At 33.5% G+C, this 21974-nt stretch overlaps 1 protein-coding gene across 4 annotated transcripts in view; it reads left to right on the forward strand.

Annotated features, from left to right (window-relative positions):
- Positions 1 to 21974, forward strand: part of LOC127500105 (xaa-Pro dipeptidase) — a 294666-nt gene that overhangs the window by 259858 nt on the left and 12834 nt on the right. The window lies entirely within an intron of this gene.

Raw genomic sequence — 21974 nt, forward strand, 5'->3', positions numbered from 1 at the left:
ATGATTGTTTCCAAATGTGGCGCTGACATCTTGGAACCCGAGTCTGTGCAGTAGTGAGCGTGAAGTCGAGCCGCGGTATCAAGGCCCCGCCCACACTCCCGCAGAATCAGTTAGTACAGTTTACTGCAGAACAACTTATGTCAGTGTTAAATTACAGTTATGGAAATGTATAAATTAAAGTCGAAGCTCCAATCTCCTCCCAAAAATCCCCAAAAAAGTCTCTGTGACTACTTCGCTCAGAGAAGCTGTCAATCTCAGCTGTCAATCATGACATTAAACCCCCATTTTTATAGCATCAAATAACTAACTAAAACCCAGACTTATTTAAAAAACGAAAGCTTGAACTTACATCAGTGTGATAAAACTACATAAAATGACAGAAACAATCTTTGGAAAAATATTTGAAGTGTAATTTGATTGTGTAGTTTGTCTCATGTCCCACTAGATTACACAGAGAGGACGGGGTTTATGACCTATACTAGGACCAACCACCTGGGGGCGATCGAGATGTTTTGGCTACACTTTTCAGGACTTGTGTGGCACGCTTATTGTTTACGTTCACTGTTACCATGACATTCATATTTAATCTTGACAAAATGCGTATCATTAGAAAGACTCTAGTTTCGATGTTTGACGACTGTTTGTGATTTTAAAAAATGGTTACGTGACTGTCATTTCTGTGCAAAATCAACATTGAAAATCAATCTATAGTTACTCATATTTCATATACATGTTAATTTGCATATGCTCCAGTTTATTTGTGTTTGTGATTACTAACATCCATCAGTGCTTTTAGTCCAGAAGTGTGCACATTTAGAGAGATATTGATATATTCACATGTTTACTTCATATTCCTTTAGACAGAATCGCACTAAACATATATATATATATATATGGTCACACTTTAGTTTAGGGTCCAATTCTCGCTATTAACTACGACTAATTACTTATTAATAGTTAGTAAGGTAGTTGTTAGGTTTAGGTATTGGGTAGGATTAAGGATGTAGAATATGGTGCAGAATAAGGCATTAATATGTGCTTAATAAGTACTAAAAAACAGCCAATATCCTAGTAATATGCATGCTAATAAGCAACTAGTTAATAGTGAGAATTGGACCCTGAACTAAAGTGTTACCATTTTACATGACCTAAATTATACTTTTCAAGTGAGGCTTTCTCATATATCAGTTTTCCAAGTATCCTGGTTCTTCACAGACAAAAATCAATGGTTGAGTTTGTGAAATAAATTAATAAATATCTTGATTTTTAGTTGTTTTAGCTTATTGTTTTGTTTTCTTTTAAATCATTTAGTCATCTTGAGGCCTCTTTGACCGTTTGCTGAGGTCTCGTATTGTTAAGGCAAGAGCCACTGGTCGAGAGCCACTGTCTTAAGGAAAAAGAAAATGAAAACTGTAGTCATTTAGTTGCCATCATGTTGCTCCAAACCCATATGACCATATGATTGACAATGTTCAATTCAAATATGGCGTGTCAAAACACGCCAGACACAGTTGGACGCCAGTGGTCAAATATCATCGGTTGCAAGTCATCAAAATAGCTGTGACACGTCTTTCTTGACATGCCATATCTAGATTGAACAAGCACCATAGATGATCTCCTTTTGTATTGCACAGAAGAAAGGAAGTGAAGAAATGTTATTTTTTATTCTTTAATGAGATGATTACACACAACAACAGTTCTAATGTTGTTCTAGTTGTTTTGCAGCTGAAGGGAGGTGGTACAGATGCTGCATTTGTATTCGGTCACATAGCACTAAAGCAGGACAAACGTGAGCGTTAGGAACTAGAAGACTTGCTTTCTCAGATTGATGAAGCCTGCTTCCTCTCGTAGCCACAGGCTGACGAATGTCTCTCTTAACTTCATGTGTTGTTATGAAGTTTGCTTTTGTTCCTCGAGGACTAAGCTTTTTTTTTTTTTTTTTTGTTCTCGTATCCTGCAGACATTTTCAAGAGCAAATAATGAACGTGGTAAAAATGAAACTCAAACTTGGCCTTGTCCCCAGGCAGCAGATGATGAAGATATTCAAAGGTGAAAGAAATGAAGTGGAGGTTTTTTAAAGCATCTGTCTTCACGTCGAGGTGATGATTTGTTTGCTGTGTCATGAGGTTTGAAACCATGAAGAACTGAAAGCTAGCTGATGACAGCGGGTGAGAAAAGTTGATCTTCCTCAAAGTTCACGCAGAGTGCAATCAATGTGGCGAAACAGGGGTTTTCATCTTGCATTTGCAGAGGTTTGCAACCATTTAGCATTGGTCAGGTTTTTCGTGGTTGAAGGATCTGAGTTCATCTCTCTTTAGTGTTGTTTAAGCATGAAAAAGCTCTGCAAAGTTCCAGTTATTCTCTATATCAGAGTCACAGTTTATGAAACGCCTCCATTGTAGTCTTGAGTTTTCTTCTGCGAACGAACACGTCACAATATTCCTCATTTAAATAATTCATATGCAGAATAAAGAGGCGGGGCCTGATTGAGTTAGTAGTGTGTTGAAACTGGCGGTTATGGTAAGGGGCGGGACACATTTTAATAGCTGCTTTTACATTTAGCTTTGAAAGCGAATCTTCCGCCATTGTCTTGTCAGTCAGCTCCTCACTCTTGACTCCTGCTGCTGATGTGTGCTGCGACTCTTGTTCGGCTCAAACACATTTCCCAAACACACTCGAAGCGCTTGACCAATCACAACACACTGCTCCAGCCGACCAATCAGAGCACATTGTGCTTTTCAGAAGGAGGGGCTTCATAGAGACAGAGCGTTACTGACAGACTGGGAAGACAGGAGCTGCAACAATGGAGAATATGAGGAAAATAATGAACATTCATTTTAGTTATTTTTTATTATTGTTGTTTAATCTTATGTTTGTTTGGTTTCAAGGGATATTTGTCTTCATGAGTAAGGGATAAAAAACCATTTCATGGTTTTTAATGTCACAGAAATACGTTGTGAAGTAGGGATGTGATGGTGAGGAAATTTCCCCACCGGTTAATCGACATGTGTCAACACTGGTAATACTGGTATCACCGGGGTGGGGGGAGTTGGAGTTTTTCCTTCTTTTTCCACCTGGCTTTTAAATCGCTTATGGTGCAAGTCAACTGGCGCAGAGCAGCGTTTTCAATTAATTCCTATGGAAACTCAAATGCTCGCTTTGCTCCACGCCAGTGGCTACGCACTGTTATGAATGCCCATGCAGCAGTGCGCGTTTTACTTTCGCTTTCGAATTATCGCCACTTTTAGCTTTGAAAGCGAATTTTCCGCCATCATCTTGTCAGTAAACTCCTCACTCTCATGATAAATGATATCTGACTCCTGCTGCAACTCTTGTTCAGCTCATGCTGTTCAGTTTCTAATTGTGGTGTCTGTTCTCTAACTGAACTAAATGATTTTTATTACTATAAAAAAATCAAAACGCGGTGGGGGCAGTGCCGCGGTGGGCAAGTGATGTAACCAGTGTTGCGGCTGAACACTGTTAACACAGATTATCGCAGCAAGCCTATTGTAAAGCAGTAATTTTCTTTTGCTTTGATATAATAACACTTGTTGGATTTGTACTGGTTATATGAAGTCCAGACGAAGTAGGGATGAAGTTTAGATGAAGATTATTTAATAAACCTTGCTAATTTTTTTTTATCATCACTTCGTCTCCTGATTTCTGCTCTTCCTTGGTTGTCAACCTCTCAGGTTGATAAAACACTTTTAGTTAATACAGTTTTGTTGATTTTGGGTATCAGACAAGACTTACTGTTAGACTTGTGGCTTTGAATGCCAGACAAAACGGATTTCTTCAGATGGGATCTTGTAAAAAGCCTGGAGATCCGATCTAACATGGTCAAGCATCCCTCACTTGCAGAAAATGTAAAAATCTACTTTCGTTTTGCCATATTTTAAATGCGATTTTCATTTGGTTTGACATGTTTTGTAGTTCTTCATCTCCCTTTAATCCAGGGTGTTTGAAATATTTAGGATTATGAGATTTAATTTGTGTCGTGGGACTTGAGACATCGTTTTTCATCTCTTCTGGAAAATAACAGGATTAAGAGTGAGCTCAGCTGCTGTGATCATGGAGCGCTCGTATTATTTAGTCCAAAACTGTGAATATTGCTGGTATGGATCTGTGTTTTGGAAAGGTGAAGGTTACCCAGCATGCACTGTGCCGTGTTCAGCCGGGTCTGACCGCAGGATTGGTCCCTCAGAGAGCAATTAGGTCCAACTAAAGTATCTGTGAGCCGAGGAAGTTGAGAGACGTCAAACCTTTGGCTTTAACCCATTGTCAGCTAAACGCTTGTTAGCCGTGGCGGGTCGAGGCAGCGCTCCGTATGACAGCGGTCCACTTTCATGCTCACTCTTTTCATTACCTGCCGCTGCACAAGCAAAGTAGATTCTTCTCACTCTATTTCCTTCACTTGGCCCTCGATGAGTTCGATCCTTCCTGTTTGTAACTCTTTGTTAAGGAAGAACAGATGACCTCACTGTCTCTTTGAGAGAAACTAGAGAGTTTGGAATTTTGTTAACTATTATCTTTTTAATTATTATAATCATTATCTTCACATTAAACGGATAGTTGACTCAAAAGTTAAAAACAAATGATCATGCAGTGGGATAAAATAGCTTCTCTTCCCTGCAAATGATACCATGAAGAATGCGAATATTTAACAAGTCAAAAGCAAAAAAAGGTAAGCAGGTATCCATATTAATTTCAGTATCAGCAGACACAAAACGCTGTTGAAGACGACAACTTTTAAAATTAAAAGTTACGTAAACGATAAAAGCTCCTTGTGGTTTCTCGGTTTTATCGATTTGAGCAACCATAAACAATGCAAAACATAGGAATTTTGAGTTTTTGATAGTGATTCCTATATAGAAAAATCACTTCCTGCCCTCCAGCCGCATTTCGTGCCACAGCAATGACGTCATGTGCAAACAACCTATTATAATTTTTAGGTGAACTATCCCTTTAAGGTCTTCAAAAGAAAGGAAACAAAATAGAAAGAAAATCTGGAATGATTAGTGAAAAAACATATATATGATACTAATAATAATTATAATTATTATTATTAGTTATTAATATTATTAATAATTTGAGAAATAGAGAAACTTGAGTTTTTGTTACTTGTTTGTGAATGGTTTATGAACGACCATATTTATAACATTTTATGTGTGTGTGCGTGTAATACATTTTTTATTTTATTTTATTTATTTATTTATTTATTTATTTTTATCAATTTATAATTATTATTTTACACCTATCCAAATTGTCATTAATTGAACATTTAACGCATTTACAGTTTGGGACTGAATTTGATCCTTGTCTTCACATGCAAATACAGTTACAAATCTTCATTCATTTTTGATAGTTCATACGTGTAAATTGATATATTTCCATAACAGGTATATTATGGTAACATTAGTTAGTGCATATGTTAAATTAAAGATATGCATGTTTTTTAGGTTATTACAGTCAGTTTAATGCATTTATGATGGAATATAACCAAATTCTATTATGAATCATTTTTTATGCGATTGCAGATGTGTTCAGTCATAATTCTGTGTTTTAAGTGTCTTGTGACAAGGTTTCTTCTCATGTGATCCGGTTCTAATGCGTCTTGATGTTGTCAGGCACTTCATCTGTCTTTTTATCGTTCTTGTCTCAGCAGCTCTGAAGGTTTCACTTCTCTTTTGGTTTAATTTCATGGGAGTTCTCTAAACGAATTGAAAGTGTCACACATTCTTCTGATTTATTTTGATCTTCTTCTGTTCATCTAATGATTTCTGCCTTTAAGATCCAGATGAAGATGTTGTAAATATTATTCCAAGGCAAAGCATCCTGCTCCCTGACTTTATATTTGTAAAGCAATACAGCTGTTGTTATGGTTACAAGTTATAAATAGGCAGCACAGGTGACAGGGGAACTGAGAATATGGGATGAAAGACGCTGCTGAAATCTATCCCACAATTCCCTGCTCCTCTCTGAGTGAATTCTCCTAGTTTGCTTTTATTAAATGTGAAGGCTTGACCTTATTGTCTGAATTAATAACGCACATTATTCAAGACTGGCCGCCCCTCGTGTATCAATACGACCGTAACTCTTAATTGATTTAATTAAATCTGAGAAAGAATAATCACACACAGATGTGTGGGTTTGCGTTATAAATATGCTAGAGATGAAGTTTGCTGTTGTTTATGTTCTGTTTTTTTCTCGCTGCGGTGGCGTTTGTCCCTGATGTCCCTTTGGTGCTTGGCATTTATGTGGTGCTCATTGTTCTGTAACTCTCTCTCTCTTTCTCTCTCTCGCCTTCATTTCCCTCGTTTCTCTCCAGCCCTCGCAAAGACTCCAGATACAGCTGCAATTAGCAGCAGTTTGAAGATTTCATTACGACTCTCTTGCGATGGCCACTGGCTGTGACTTCAAAGCGCCTGATATATGCTGCATCACAGAAAGGAGATAACGTGCCAGTGCTGTATATAGGGCTTATGATATAAGAGGGTGATGGGAAAATAGAGCTGCGCAAACGATGACTTCTGTCTTTTTTTGCCCTGTGAATTTATATATATAAAGGCACTCTCATGACACGGCTGTCCCAAAAGTTATTCTGCTGCGTTCTTTTAGGCCAATCTTAGAAAAAGTTTCAATGGGGTTCTATACTACTTGTCTCAATTTTAATTTCCTTATATAGAACCAAAAAGGTTCTATATAAGGAGAAATGCCTTAAATGATTGCATAATACTTTCATGTTTAATAGGTTATTTCAGATTTTCTGGTGATAAAGTATGTTTACGAGCTGAATAAAAAAGAATTAATAAAAAAGAAAAACAATTAATAAAAACTAAATCCATAAAATGATCTCATGATGGAACCCCTAAAAGGTTCTACATATGAAACGCCTGACGAAACTTTAAAGGTTCTATATATGAAGCGCCTGACGGAACCCTTTAAGGTTCTACATTTGAAGCGCCTGACGGAACCCTTTAAGGTTCTACATTTGAAGCGCCTGACGGAACCCTTTAAGGTTCTACATATGAAGTGCCTGACGAAACATTAAAGGTTCTATATATGAAGCGCCTGACGGAACCCTTTAAGGTTCTACATTTGAAGCGCCTGACGGAACCCTTTAAGGTTCTACATTTGAAGCGCCTGACGGAACCCTTTAAGGTTCTACATTTGAAGCGCCTGACGGAACCCTTTAAGGTTCTACATTTGAAGCACCTGACAGAACCCTTTATGGTTCTACATATGAAGCGCCTGACGGAACCCTTTAAGGTTCTACATATGAAGCGCCTGACGGAACCCTTTAAGGTTCTACATATGAAGCACCTGATGGAACCCTTTAAGGTTCTACATGTGAAGCGCCTGACGGAACCCTTTAAGGTTCTACGTTTGAAGCACCTGACGGGACCCTTTATGGTTCTACGTTTGAAGCGTCTGACGGAACCCTTTAAGGTTCTACATATGAAGCGCCTGACGGAACCCTTTAAGGTTCTACATGTGAAGCGCCTGACGGAACCCTTTAAGGTTCTACATATGAAGCGCCTGAAGGAACCCTTTAAGGTTCTACATGTGAAGCGCCTGACGGAACCCTTTAAGGTTCTACGTTTGAAGCACCTGACGGAACCCTTTATGGTTCTACATATGAAGCGCCTGACGGAACCCTTTAAGGTTCTACATATGAAGCGCCTGACGGAACCCTTTAAGGTTCTACATATGAAGCGCCTGACGGAACCCTTTAAGGTTCTACATGTGAAGCGCCTGACGGAACCCTTTAAGGTTCTACGTTTGAAGCACCTGACGGAACCCTTTATGGTTCTACATATGAAGCGCCTGACGGAACCCTTTAAGGTTCTACATATGAAGCGCCTGACGGAACCCTTTAAGGTTCTACATGTGAAGCACCTGACGGAACCCTTTAAGGTTCTACGTTTGAAGCACCTGACGGAACCCTTTAAGGTTCTACATATGAAGCGCCTGACGGAACCCTTTAAGGTTCTATATAGAACCTTCTAAGAGTGAAGGCAGTATAAGAAAACACTTAATAAGATTCCATTTGTTAGTTATTAGTTAACATGACCTAGACACTAACCTTTAAGAACCAACTCATTGACTAGCATGTGCCGTCATGTTAATCTTTTGTGCAAATCCAGCATTGAATTGACCCTCGTTTGTGAAGCAGTCGCTCGTTGTAGCTCGTTGTAGTCCCTACCAGCTGTTTGTTGTAGTCCTTAAACTAACAATGATAAACAGTTCTAAAATGTATTAATCTATGTTAATTTTAATTTCATTTATAATTTGCTTTATTAAAAACTTGTTAACCTTATTTAATGGAACAAGAATTAACAGCTGTATTTTTAAATAACTAACATTAACAAAGTTGAAGAAACAGTGTAACAAATGTGTTGCTCATTGTTGGTTAATTTTAGTTAATGTATAACTTTAACTAATGAGACCTTATTGTAAAGTGTTAGCCAGTAAAAAAAAAAAATTAAAAATGCAATTTTTCACTCAGTATTTGCACTATTTTACAATGCACGGTTACAAGATGATCCTCAGCGTATTTCCTACTTGATACAGAGTCAGTTTCCTCTTAGAGTTTGAATATTTTCATGTCTGTGTCCCTGATGGAATCACACACAGAACGAGCTGAATTTTTTATCTCAAAACTTTTTAAGTTTAAGCTTGGCGTAATGTGGAAATGTGTGAATTTTAGGAAGCGTTATGCCCTGATGTGCTTTGATATGAGTCTGCGATTGCAGACAGTTTTCATTGTAAGATATTAAACTTTCTGGGTTAGATGAAACTGTGGAATATACAAAATTGCTTTACCCAGAATCCTCTCTGTACTTTTAGTATCACTGATGTTTTGCTGTGAAGGTTTGAGATGGCTTAATGTTTCAGTATCACTCCCTTCTGTACCTCAGTTATATATTACCCTCTTAATTAGAGTCATTTGAAAATGAGTGAAACGGGACTGAATTTAATTGATTGGAGGGTGAAAAGCGTACTTTACATTTCAGAATGATGTGGAGAAGGTCAAGTTCACCATCAAGAACGTCGCCATGTTTCCCACAGGTAATGGTTCTTTTTCAAATCAGTCTTCATTTGCTATTATTGCCGTTACATTTATTATATTTAGCATTAAATTACTACGCTATTGACTAGATTTAAAAAAGGCTGCATTACCTACAACAGCCGTCTAAAAGAAAATAGATTAAATTAACCTTTAACTAATAGCATGTGCAACCTTGGTGAGTTTATTTATTTCTAAATAATATATGTATTTAATAATTAATTATTAATTAATTGCATTAACAGACTTTTACTTATATAGAATAATGTGCACTGATGAATCGTTCACATTTAGACCAGAAACATGTTTTATGAAATTAAATTTTGATTTCTGATTGACTTTAAGACCCTCCAGAACCCCATCGCATAGTTTGAGTGACAAAATTCCCTTTGCATTCAAGTAAATTCATTCTCACCTCAAATGCTTCTAAAAATACTCAGTTGATGTGAGACTTCCCAGCCTCAAATCTATTCCTCTCTGAAACTGAGTGCATGCTGCATTCGTTTGCAACTGTTTTTTTTTTTTCTGATGAAAGACGTACAAGCGTGAAGAGAGAGAGAAATCTGTCCCCACATGAGATTCCCTCCCACTTCATTTCTGTCCTTCATGCAGTGAGCTACAGATAAAACTCTGCTCGCTGAGAGATGCCCCTCCAATTGCATCCAGCCGTTTTATAATTAGATTTATTATATAAGTTTTATAATAGGATTGCTTATGCATGAGTTTCACTTTTATGTAACTGAATAAAGTGCTCCGAAATTTTGGCTGCCAGGAAGTATCGACCACAACATGATCTGAGACGACATCTCAGAAAGTGTGTTGATTCCCAAAACTGATTACAAAGCGCTCCTCCTTTTCGGAAGCTGGATGTGGGTACGATGTCATACAGAGCTGCTGCTCTCCAGGAAAAACAAGGCTTTTTCACGAGCCTTTAATCAATACAGGCCGTCGGAGACAATATGGGCCGGAGGGCCTTCAAAAAAGCCCAGACATCTTTGAACTGAGGCCATGTCAAGCTGTGGTGTTCGAGTCAGAGTTTCAAAATCATCAAGATAACAAACCAGAAATCTAAGGTGACGTGAAGCCCACGATTAGGCCCTGTTTACACTAGTCGTTTTTGTTTTAAAATGCATAACTTTTGCTACAGTTACGGCTGTCGATCCTCGAAAACAGACACTTTCGAAAAAGCTGTAGACCCCGTTTTAGTTTGTAAACTCTGCAGTTGCGTTTCTCAAGTCTCTGGTGTCCCCAGAATGTGTCTGTGAAGTTTCAGCACAAAATACCCCACAGATCATTTATTATAGCTTGTCAAATTTGCCCCTATTTGGGTTTGAGCAAAAACATGCCGTTTTTGTGTGTGTCCCTTTAAATGCAAATGAGCTGCTGCTCCCGGCCCCCTTTCCAGAAGAGGGCGGAGCTTTAACAGCTCGCGCTTCGGTCGCTCAACAACAACAAAGCTGGAGAATCTCACGCAGCCAAAATGACGACGGTGTTCAGCCTTACATTGTTCAAACCGGAGTCGACACTGATGGAGAGACTCAGGAAGAAGTTACAACTTTTAAATTTATGTAGTTGCTGTGGAGTTGATTCAACTCATCGACTAGCATGTGTCGTCATGTTAATCTTTTTTTGTTAAATTGACCCTCGTTTGTGAAGCAGTCCGGTGTAAAATGACGGCATGACAACAACACTCTCCTACAACAACTCTTCCTCTTCTCTAAAGCAGCCCAACATGGCCACACCCCCTTTGTTATGTGTTCTCGGGGGCGGGGTTTATGTAAATTTTACATTTTCACAGGAAGAAGCTCGTTGTAGTCCCTACCAGCCGTTTGTTGTAGTCCTTAAAAAGCGATTTCTGTAAAAGAAAATATCTCCCTTAGCATTGAACTTTGAGCGTCGTAACTTTGCAGATGTTGTTATGGGTTAAGTATGACCCAGGGTTAACCGTTTTAAGTGTGAAAAGCCCTATAATCTTTCATTTTTCTGCTAGACCGCATGGATTATTGGTTCATATTGGTCCAGTAACCAACTATTTGTTTGTCAATGTTTTAGGCTGGTATGAACTTTCTACAATCTTGCCAATATTTAACACCGTCCTTTAATGTAGGTTAATGCTGATTTAATTAAGGTTAGAACAATAATAGCAAATAATGAAAAAGAAGTGTTAGTATTGCTGTGGAGCGTCGCTGTGATCAGCGTTAGAGATGACCTGCCTCCTGTGATCATGTTTACTGGGGCTTCAGGCAAATGCGGCTTCTGAGATTCTCATTTCACTGAGAGCTTTCCAGCTCCGTGTGTGTGTGTGTGTGTGTGTGATCATCGATCAGGGATTCAGCCATTAATGATGCCTGCAGGTGAAGCTCGGGCCCTCCGTGTCTCTGTGAGCGTCAACAGGGGAGAGAAACAGAGATTCGCTTGATTTTCGGTCCTTCTAAAAGCCTCAGCTGAAGCACTGCAGAGACAGAACTAGAGTGATTTCAGGACACACACACACACTCATACACGGGCTTTAAATTATACAACATAACATTAGTTTGTCATGATATTGTTAAAATTATGTGCAAACCTATTTCTACCTTCTCAAATATAGAAAATATGAGTTAAAGACAACAAAAATAATTGGATAATAATATGAAGATAAAATTTCAACATTTACTAATACATTATTAAAATCAAAAGTTGTATCTGTTAATATTATTTAGTGGACCTGAACATGAACTAACAATGAACAGTTGTATGTTTATTAAATAACATAACGATTAATAAATACAGTAAATTAGTTAATGCCTTAACTTATGGAACATAATTGTAAAATGTTACCGAAATTTTAGTACTTTTCCATTATTTGCCAAAGCATTTCTTGTTTACATTTGTTTATCTTTTTTTATTCTAATATTTATATTTGTTATTTATGTTATGTAAAACAATAACATATGTAGAACACTTTCTAAAAATGAATTTAATAAAACATGTAAAAATTGGAATAATTAAAAAAAAACAATAAAAAACTAACTAAAAGATACTAAATCTTAAAAATGTAAAATTAAAATAAGTAATAAGTAATTTTAAAATTAAAACATTAAAAAAATGACAAAATATAATTATGTAAAGTTAAAATAAATCTCTTTAAAATAAAAATAAACAAAATTAAACTTACTAAAAAATAATTAAATCTTAAAAATATAAAATTAAAATAAGTAATTCTAAAATTAAAACATTTTAAAAAATAATTATTATAATTATGTAAAGTTAAAATAAATATTTTTAAAATAAAATCTATAAAAACGCTTACTAAAAATGTATTAAATCATAAATATGAAAAGTTAAAATAATGTTAAAATAAAAACAATCAATTTTATTTCAGCCTAATATTTCAGTTACCAAAAATAATAATGAATATCAATATTTTTATTTATTTTTTTTTTAATAGTTTTAGTTTTAGTTATTGGGAATTGATGTAAAATGGGACTTTTATGTAATTTAATCTCCAGGATAATGATTAAATTGTGATTGTGATGATACCTCTATGTGAAAAGTGTTGCCAAATAGTGTCATTTTATAAATTTGCGATCTATCGGTTTCGATGTAGCAAAAAGCAAGAAATGTTCAAAGTAAACAATTTTAAATTTACAACAGAAAAGAGCTTGATGAACGGCGTTCCATTTCGAATGACATCACTAACCCCTCCTACTTTTAAGCCCCTCCCCTTTAACCACCTGACTCATTCTGGAATGTAAGACTACAGTTTCACTATCCAGTCAATTCCTACTTTGCTTTTAACTCTGAAATTACATAAAGTGCTTGTGAAAAGTGTTTCATGTTGACTTTTAAAGTCGGATGTACTGCAGAATCCCGTAAATCCGTGTGTATCATCGGGTTATTCTTAGACGGCACCTCTGCTCCGTTTTCAATCGTTACTCCACTTTATTCTTCCACGATCCTCTGTTTCATCTCAGACTCTAGCACCAGCGTGTTCACTAACCTCTCGTTAAAACTCATCCCTCATTTACTTTAATTGCAGTTTGTGTGAACATAAAGACTTCTTGTTAAAATGGCCTTTAAAGCACATATTTAAGGGTGATTTAAGTGAGCAGAAACGAAGACGTGCCCCGGAGCCGCTAATTACAGCGTTCGTCCACTGCGCCTCTCAGAGGAAACGTCCCAGAGAAAGAGAGGGAAGAAAGAACGGATAATGAATTTGAAAGAGATTTATTGACTGTTTGCACTTCATTAACATCTATTTTGAGCCATCGTCACAATTAATCTCATAATATTTTTTTGTAGTTAATGTTTTTATTAATGTGATGGGAACTAAATTTATATAATATTTGGGTTTGGTGATGATTTGTTCAGATTACACTTATAAATGTTACACTTGTTTGTAAAGAAGTCTCTTCTCAAGACTGCATATATTTGATCAAAAATACAGTACAGATTTTGAAAAAACACTTACCAAAAATGAATTAAATCATGAAAATGTAAAATTTAATTTAAAATAAAAACTAAAAACACTGAATATTAATTTAACATAAATATGTAAAGTTAAAATACATAATTTAAAAAAAAACAATCAAAATAAAATAAATGCATAATATAATATAATTACATTTTTAATAATTTATTTATAATTTATATTTTTTTAGTTATATCTTATTTTATAGTAATTTATTAAAATATAATAAATTCATTATTTATTTAATTATTTCATTTTGAGTAATTTGTATTTGAGTAATTCATTTATTAAAAAATTAACATTTAAATAATTAAAAACGATAAAAAACACTTACTAAAAATGTATTAAATCATATAAATGTAAAGTTTAATTGTAAATAAAAAAATATTAAATCATAAATATGTAAAGTTAAAATAAATAGTTGTTAAATAAAAACAATCAGAATAAAACATTAAAAATGAATTAAATCTTAAAAATGTAAAATTAAAATAAGTAATTCTAAAATAAAAACATTTATTAAAACATAAATATGTAAAGTTAAAATAGATCTTTTTAAAATAAAAACAATCAAAATAAAACAATAAAAAAATGTAATCTTAAAAATGTAAAATTAAAATAAGTAATTCTAAAATAAAAACATTTAAGATAAAATGCTTACTAAAAAATATAAATATGCAAAGTTAAAATAATTAACTGTAAAACTGTGTGGAAAAAAAAAAAATTGTGAAATATTAATATTATATTTAAATAAGTTTTCTATGTGAATATATATTAAAATGTAATTTATTTCTGTGATCAAAGCTGAATTTTCAGCATCATTACTCCAGTCTTCAGTGTCACATGATCCTTCAGAAATCATTCTAATATGATGATTTGATGATCAAGAAACATTTCTGATTATTATCAATGTTGAAAACAGTTCATATTTTTGTGGAAACTGATACAGTTTTATTTTTCAGGATTCTTTGATGAATAAAAAAAGTTTAAAAGAACAGCATTTATTTGAAATAAAATCTTTTTATAGCATTATAAATGTCATTACTGTCACTTTTGATCAAATTAACACGTCCTTGATGAATAAAAGTATTAATTTCTCTCCACGAGTTTGACGGGCTGGTGTGTTTGACGGACAGGTGCGTTCATGACACGGAAACATTGTTTTGCTTTAATTATCCTGCTGAGATTTAGTTGCATAATCAGTGAAAAACATTTGTGTTTAGCTCCGAATCCCTTCGGCGGAAAATAAGACTGACCGCGGATAAATCCAGATGAAATTTGAGCGAAAGACAGCACGGCTTGTCCTAAAAATGCAAATCCAGGCGATAACAAACAGCTGTCCCGGGTTACCGATGGGAAATGTCACTCTAACCGCCACAAACACGGCATTTGATTAGGATTTACTGAACTGAGATTAGATTATCCAGCCTGATCCGTCTCCACCATCTGTTGCGTTTTCTGCGTTTGTGTTTCATTTTTAAGCACATGTTCGTCTTAGTGTGATGTCAGTATGAAGACGAGCGTTTGCCCTTGGTGTGGGCGCTGACAGTGAGGCATCATGGGATTGTCACTTTTATAGACACTAAAGCGTTAGATATTGTACATTTGTGTAAAATGAGGATGCAATATTCATTTTTGGGTCAGCAAACGGAGTCATTACAGATGAATTATGCATCGTCACACCTGTGATTGAGCTCCACTTCTGTTGTGTGTTTAGAGCAGCTCTCTTTGAACAGATAAACCTGCGGAACGAACGACGGGATGGGAGTTGAAGTCAGAAAGCGTCCTGATGTTGAGGAGCTCACAGAACAGCGTGTGGAAGCTGCTGTGATTGTTCATTTAAGAGGAAACACAGATGGTGAGACTGTGTGATGCGACGCGCCTCTGTCTGTGTGATAAATCAAGCTTCCAGGTGCACCGCAGCCCCAAAACACCAGAGCATGCTGGGATATCAGTCCTCATGGTGCTTGTTATCACGGTGTTTCGACTTTCCTCTAAAGAAGGGTTTCCCAAACCGGGGTTCGGAAGTGCAGGGTGTTTGTTAGGGTGTATGATCAATGTATAAAACTTTCTAAAAATGAATTTAATAAAAAATGTAAAAATTTAAAATATATTAAAATATATATATATATAAACTTACTAAAAAATAATTAAATCTTAAAAATGTAAAATCAAAATAAATTAAAACATTTAAAATAAAACATTTACTAAAAATATAAATATGTGAAGTTGAAATTAATCATTTTAAAATAAAAACAATCAAATTTAGACTTACTAAAAAATAATTAAATCTTAATTATATAAAATTAAAATAAGTAATTCTAAAATTAAAACATTACATAAATATATTTTTACAAAATTATTTTTAAAAATAAAATAATTTAAAAATAAAATCTATAAAAATACTTACTAAAAATGTGTTAAATCAAAAATATGAAAAGTGAAAATAAAACCAAAAAAAAAAAAAACATACTAAAAATTATAAAATTATTAAATGTATGGAGCTTAAATAAAAATAAATGTAAAATTAAAATAAGTAATTCTAAAATTAAAACATTTAAAATAAAACATTTACTAAAAAATATAAATATGTGCAGTTAAAATAAATCATTTTAAAACAAAAACAATCAAAATTAGACTTACTAAAAAATAATTAAATCTTAATTATATAAAATTAAAATGAGTAATACTAAAATTAAAACATTAAAAAAATTATTTACTAAAAATAGAATATAAAGTTAAATAAAGTATATATAATAGTTATATAAAGTATATATAAAGTTAAAATAAATAATTTATAATAAAATTTATAAAAACACTTACTAAATTTATTATGAAAATATTAAATAATAAAATAAAAACAACCAAACTAAAACTAACTAAAAATGAAGTTAATAAAAAATGTAGAAATTTAAATCATTTTAAAATAAAAACAATAAAAATGTAAAATTTCATTGTAAATTAAAAATTTAAAACATTTATTAAATCATAAATATGTAAAGTTAAAATAAAAGCAGTTAAAATAAAAGACTAACTAAAAATTGATTAAACCTTAAAAATGTCAATGTAATTTCGAAAATAAAAACAATAAAAAAGTCATTTACTATAAAATATAATTATATAGTTAAAATAATTTTAAAATCAATCAAAATAAAATACTAAAAATTAATTAAATCATGAAAATGTCAAATTTATTTTAAAATATAAACTATAAAAAAAGCTAAAAAATTAAATCACAAATATATAAATTTAAAATAACATTCAAATTAAAACACTTACTAAAATTTAAAAATCATAAAAATATCACATTAAAAATGGTCATTTTATTATATGAAAGTAATTGATTTTACCAAATAAGTAATTAATTTACCTGCATGTCATTTGATCATTAACCGTCATCAGAGAACCAGGAACATGTGAATGTGTGGTTTATTTATTGAAATACTAACTTAAAATCTCAGGAGAAAAAAAAAAGCATGGATTCCCAAAAAAAGTTTGGGAATCAGTGCGTTAAAGAGAAAGAATATCACTTCTCCAAACCCTAGAGAGATGCCTACTAAATAGACAGTCAAATTCAAAAACTATTGTTGCGTAGCATGCATTTTAATACATGTTAGAGTATCATGTTGAATAGTTTTAAATGCAGACGATGTTAACGCAGCTCGCTAGGTTTTAAAACTAGCGTGTGTAAATGTCGGAGAGCAGTCAAGGTTATCCCACACGTGAGTCTCGACAGTCTCTCGTAAGACTTTCGTTCAGAGAAAGCTGGACGTGTCCCTCAGCCCTGCGGCAGGCCGGCGTGTTGGACCGAGATCAGTGCGTTTGAGTCTGGCGTGCCGTACCGATGCCAGCGCTGAGGGATATCCCTGTGCAGAGGAGGAGTCTGGGATGCCGGAGGAATGGAAGCATTTCAAAGAAAAAGCACAAGCAGCCCACTCAGACTCTAACCGGCTCTTCCTCTGGGTGAACGTGAGCTATTCTGAGACGCCGTTTCATACTGCAGCACTGACGGTATACATGCAGCTTTACTATTACAGGATGATGTTTGGAGTTACTATTGGAGAACTATTTCTTTACATGGTGGCTGCTGTGTCAATGTGTTTCAGAGTATATTGTGCATCGGTTTGTTATTCCAGAGGAGTTTTCAGGTGTCTGCGGCACGTTAAGTCACATTTATTTGTATAGCGCTTCACAATTTCACAATTCACAATGTGCAGAAAAATCATGGTGTCACTATTTATAATATCTTATAATGTCTTCATGCCTTATAAGTGACATTGACATTGAAAATTAATATTAAGTGTCAACAATGCTCATTAATATTCACTGTTGACATTGAATAGTAATGAGCATTGTTGAAACTGAATATTAATTAGCTTTGTTGATAATATTAATGAGCATTGTTTACACTGAATATTAATCATCACTTTTGACATTGAATATTAATGAGCATTGTTGACACTGAATATTAATGAGCATTTTGAGCATTGAATATTAATTAGCTTTGTTGACTATTAATGAGCATTGTTTACACTGAAAATTAATCATCACTTTTGACATTGAATATTAATAAGCATTGTTGACACTGAATATTAATCACTTTGCAGCACATTAAGTCACATTTATTTGTATAGCACTTCACAATTCACAATATGCAGAAAAATCATGATGTCACTGTTTTTTAATATCTTAATCTCTTCATGCCTTATAGGTGACATTGACAATTAAAATTAATATTAAGTGTCAACAATGCTCATTAATAATCACTGTTGACATTGAATATTAATAACAATTGTTGAAACTGGATATTAATTAGCTTTGTTGACAGTATTAATGAGCATTGTTTACAATGAATATTAATCATCACTTGACATTGAATATTAATGAGCATTGATTACACTGAATATTAATCATCACTTTTGACATTGAATATTAATGAGCATTGTTGGTGCTTTTCACAATGTGCAGAAAAATCACTGTTTATAATATCAATATCTTCATGCCTTATAGGTGACATTGAAAATTAACTGACATTGACATTGAATATTAATGCACATTGTTGACAATATTAATGAGTATTGTTGGCATTGAATATTGATGAGTATGGTTGACACTGAATATTAATGAGCATTGTGAGCATTGAATATTAATTAGCTTTGTTGACTATTAATGAGCATTGTTTACACTGAATATTAATCATCACTTTTGACATTGAATATTAATGAGCATTGTTGACACTGAATATTAATGCGCATTTTGAGCATTGAATATTAATTAGCTTTGTTGACAATATTAATGAGCATTGTTTACACTGAAAATTAATCATCACTTTGCGGCATGTCACATTTATTTGTATAGGAATTTGTATAGTGTCAACAATGCTCATTAATAATCACTGTTGACATTGAATATTAATGCACATTGTTGACAGAATATTAATGAGCATTGTTGACAATATTAATAAGTATTGTTGGCATTAAATATAATTAATGAGCATTGTTGACACTGAATATTTATGAGCATTTTGAGCATTGAATATTAATTGTTTACACTGAATATTAATCATCACTTTGCGGCATGTCAAATTTATTTGTATATAAATGTGTATAGTGTCAACAATGCTCATTAATAATCACTGACATTGACATTGAATATTAATGCACATTGTTGGCATTGAATATTAATGAGCATTGTTGACTGAATATTATTGAGCATTTTGAGTATTGAATATTAATTAGCTTTATTAATGAGCATCGTTTACACTGAATATTAATCATCACTTTTGACATTGAATATTAATGAGCATTGTTGACACTGAATATTAATGAGCATTTTGAGCATTGAATATTAATTAGCTTTGTTGACTATTAATGAGCATTGTTTACACTGAAAATTAATCATCACTTTTGACATTGAATATTAATAAGCATTGTTGACACTGAATATTAATCATCACTTTGCGGCACGTTAAGTCACATTTATTTGTATAGCGCTTTTCACAATTCACAATGTGCGGAAAAATCATGATGTTAACTGTTTATAATATCGTAATATTTTCATGCCTTATAGGTGCATTTAGCAAATTAAAGCTAAATGATAATTTAGTTATAATTTGTGACCATATAAACATTGAAGCAGTTACGATTGATGCTCGCATGCCCACTGTTGGCTCTTTCGGCGGTGGACAGGGGTCAGCATGGGCACCCTGTCTGGTCTGTGTCTATGCAGCTCCATACGCAACAAACTGTGATGGATTGTGTATTCTGACACCTCTCTATCAGAACCAGCATTAACTTCTTGAGCAATCTGACCTACAGTATTACTGAACAGTAGTACATATTCTGCCATATGAAAAGAGCTTAAATGGGGGAAATGTGTGTCAAGTTGTTTCCTGGATGCCGGTTACAATTATCCCTCAATTAAAAGTACTTTTCATATCAAATCTCCAGTTAGCGTGTGATTTAATCTAGCATAACTGGATCATACAATCTATATTAAACACACACAGATCAAACCCTGGAGGAAGTGTTTCCCTGATCACTTCATCTCCTCATAATGGGAAAGAAACCAAGTGGAATTTTAATGACCGTCAGAAAGAATCATCTGAAATCAGCCAATTAAGAGTCACGTGACCTTCACGATCTGACGCCTGCTGCGAACCTTCGTTCTTTGTCTGAGTGATTTCTGAAATTAATTACAGCTCCATCAATTGTTATTTGCTCTTTCCCAAGAGAATAACAGTTCTGGCCAAAACTGGCTTCATGTGCAATATTCGTCCTGTTTGTTCATAGTTTCTGTGTCCTCTATTAGCATAATACAATATACTTAACTTTAGGTTCGTTTGTTTAACCCAAAGTTAGAACAACTTTTAACTCCGTTACGAAATGAAAATTGAAAAAGGGGTTAGTAACATTGTAACCTTGAGTCATGAAGCCCACTTGTATCGCTACAATGTATCGCTAGAATGTTTGAAGCTACTGAATATTAATGAGTATTGTTGATACTGAATATTAATGAGTATTGTTGATACTGAATATTAATGAGCATTATTGATACTGAAAATTGAGCTTTGTTGACACCGAATATTAATTAGCATTGTTTGCATTAAATATTGTAGTATTCAGTGTAAACAATGCTCATTAATGATCACTGTTGACATTAATGATTAGCTGTGTTGACACTGAATATTAATGAGCATTGTTTACACTGATTATTAATTATCACTTTTGACACTGAATATTAATGAGCATTGTTGTCACTGAATATTAATCATCACTTTTGACACTGAATATTAATGAGCATTGTTGTCACTGAATATTAATGAGCTTTGTTGACATTGAATATTAATGAACATTGTAAGTTTCAGTCTATGAAGTCATGAAGAGACCATTTTATTTTTTTTATTTTTGTTTAAGACAAGCAGATGTTAAACCAGTGGTTGTGTTTGTCCAGTCAGTGTTACTAAAGCTTTTAAATATGCAAATATGCGAACACCCTTTCAGAGTTGTAATTGAGTGTGAAATGTTGCTTAACCCAGGGTTAAAACCAAAAAGGAGAAATGTTGTTTAACTGTTTGAGAGGGTTTGACAAAGTTCAGGCAATTCTTTTGGTGTTTTTGTTTTGGATCATTTTCTTATGTGATTTAGTGATTTTTGATTGTGTTTTGTAATTCATCTGTTTTGAAATATTTCCTGATTTAAAATGAAGAGATCCAAAATTAAAATTTATTGGTAACACTTTGTAATAACTGCACACTATAAAGCATTAGTTAAGCATTAGTAAACAGTCAATTCATCATTTATAAAGCATTAATAGACATTAATAAGCAGTTTATAAATACACCTGTAAATGCTTTGTTGTTGATTTCTAAGCATATCTGTAATGTGTTTAATAATTGTATTTTCATACTTTATTAATGATCAATTTATCATTTCTGAATTAAGTATTACATTATTTAGGAGTTGTCAGTGGTTCATAAGATCATTTATAAAGTGTAAGTAAATGATTAATAAACAATTTAAATGTACATTTATACATATTATTATTTAGACATATAGTAATAGTTACTCAGTGTGTTAATAAATGCTTTATTAATACATATTCCTACTGTAATGCATGATTAATTCAGGTAGTTATAAAACATTTAGTAGTTGTCAGTGAACTATTGTTGTGAGCTCATCTAAAGTGAGGACTATTCATGCCTCGTAAAGCTTTTATAAAGGAGATTTGAAGGATACCGAACATAGAAATATTTATTTCAAGGAAAAAAAATGAAACTTTACGATGGTTAACTTGATATAAAATTAAAAGTAAACCTCTGCAATTTCACAGAAAGTAAAAATCCCTGTATTCCTCCAGAAAACATAACTGTGCAGTAAAATGAAACTAAGCTTTTGCAATCTGATATAAAAAATACATTTCTGTAAAGTGTAAATTGAATTGATCATTAATAAA

The sequence above is a fragment of the Ctenopharyngodon idella genome, chromosome 18 (assembly GCF_019924925.1).
Source record: "Ctenopharyngodon idella isolate HZGC_01 chromosome 18, HZGC01, whole genome shotgun sequence".
NCBI classification, from domain to species: Eukaryota; Metazoa; Chordata; class Actinopteri; order Cypriniformes; family Xenocyprididae; genus Ctenopharyngodon; species Ctenopharyngodon idella.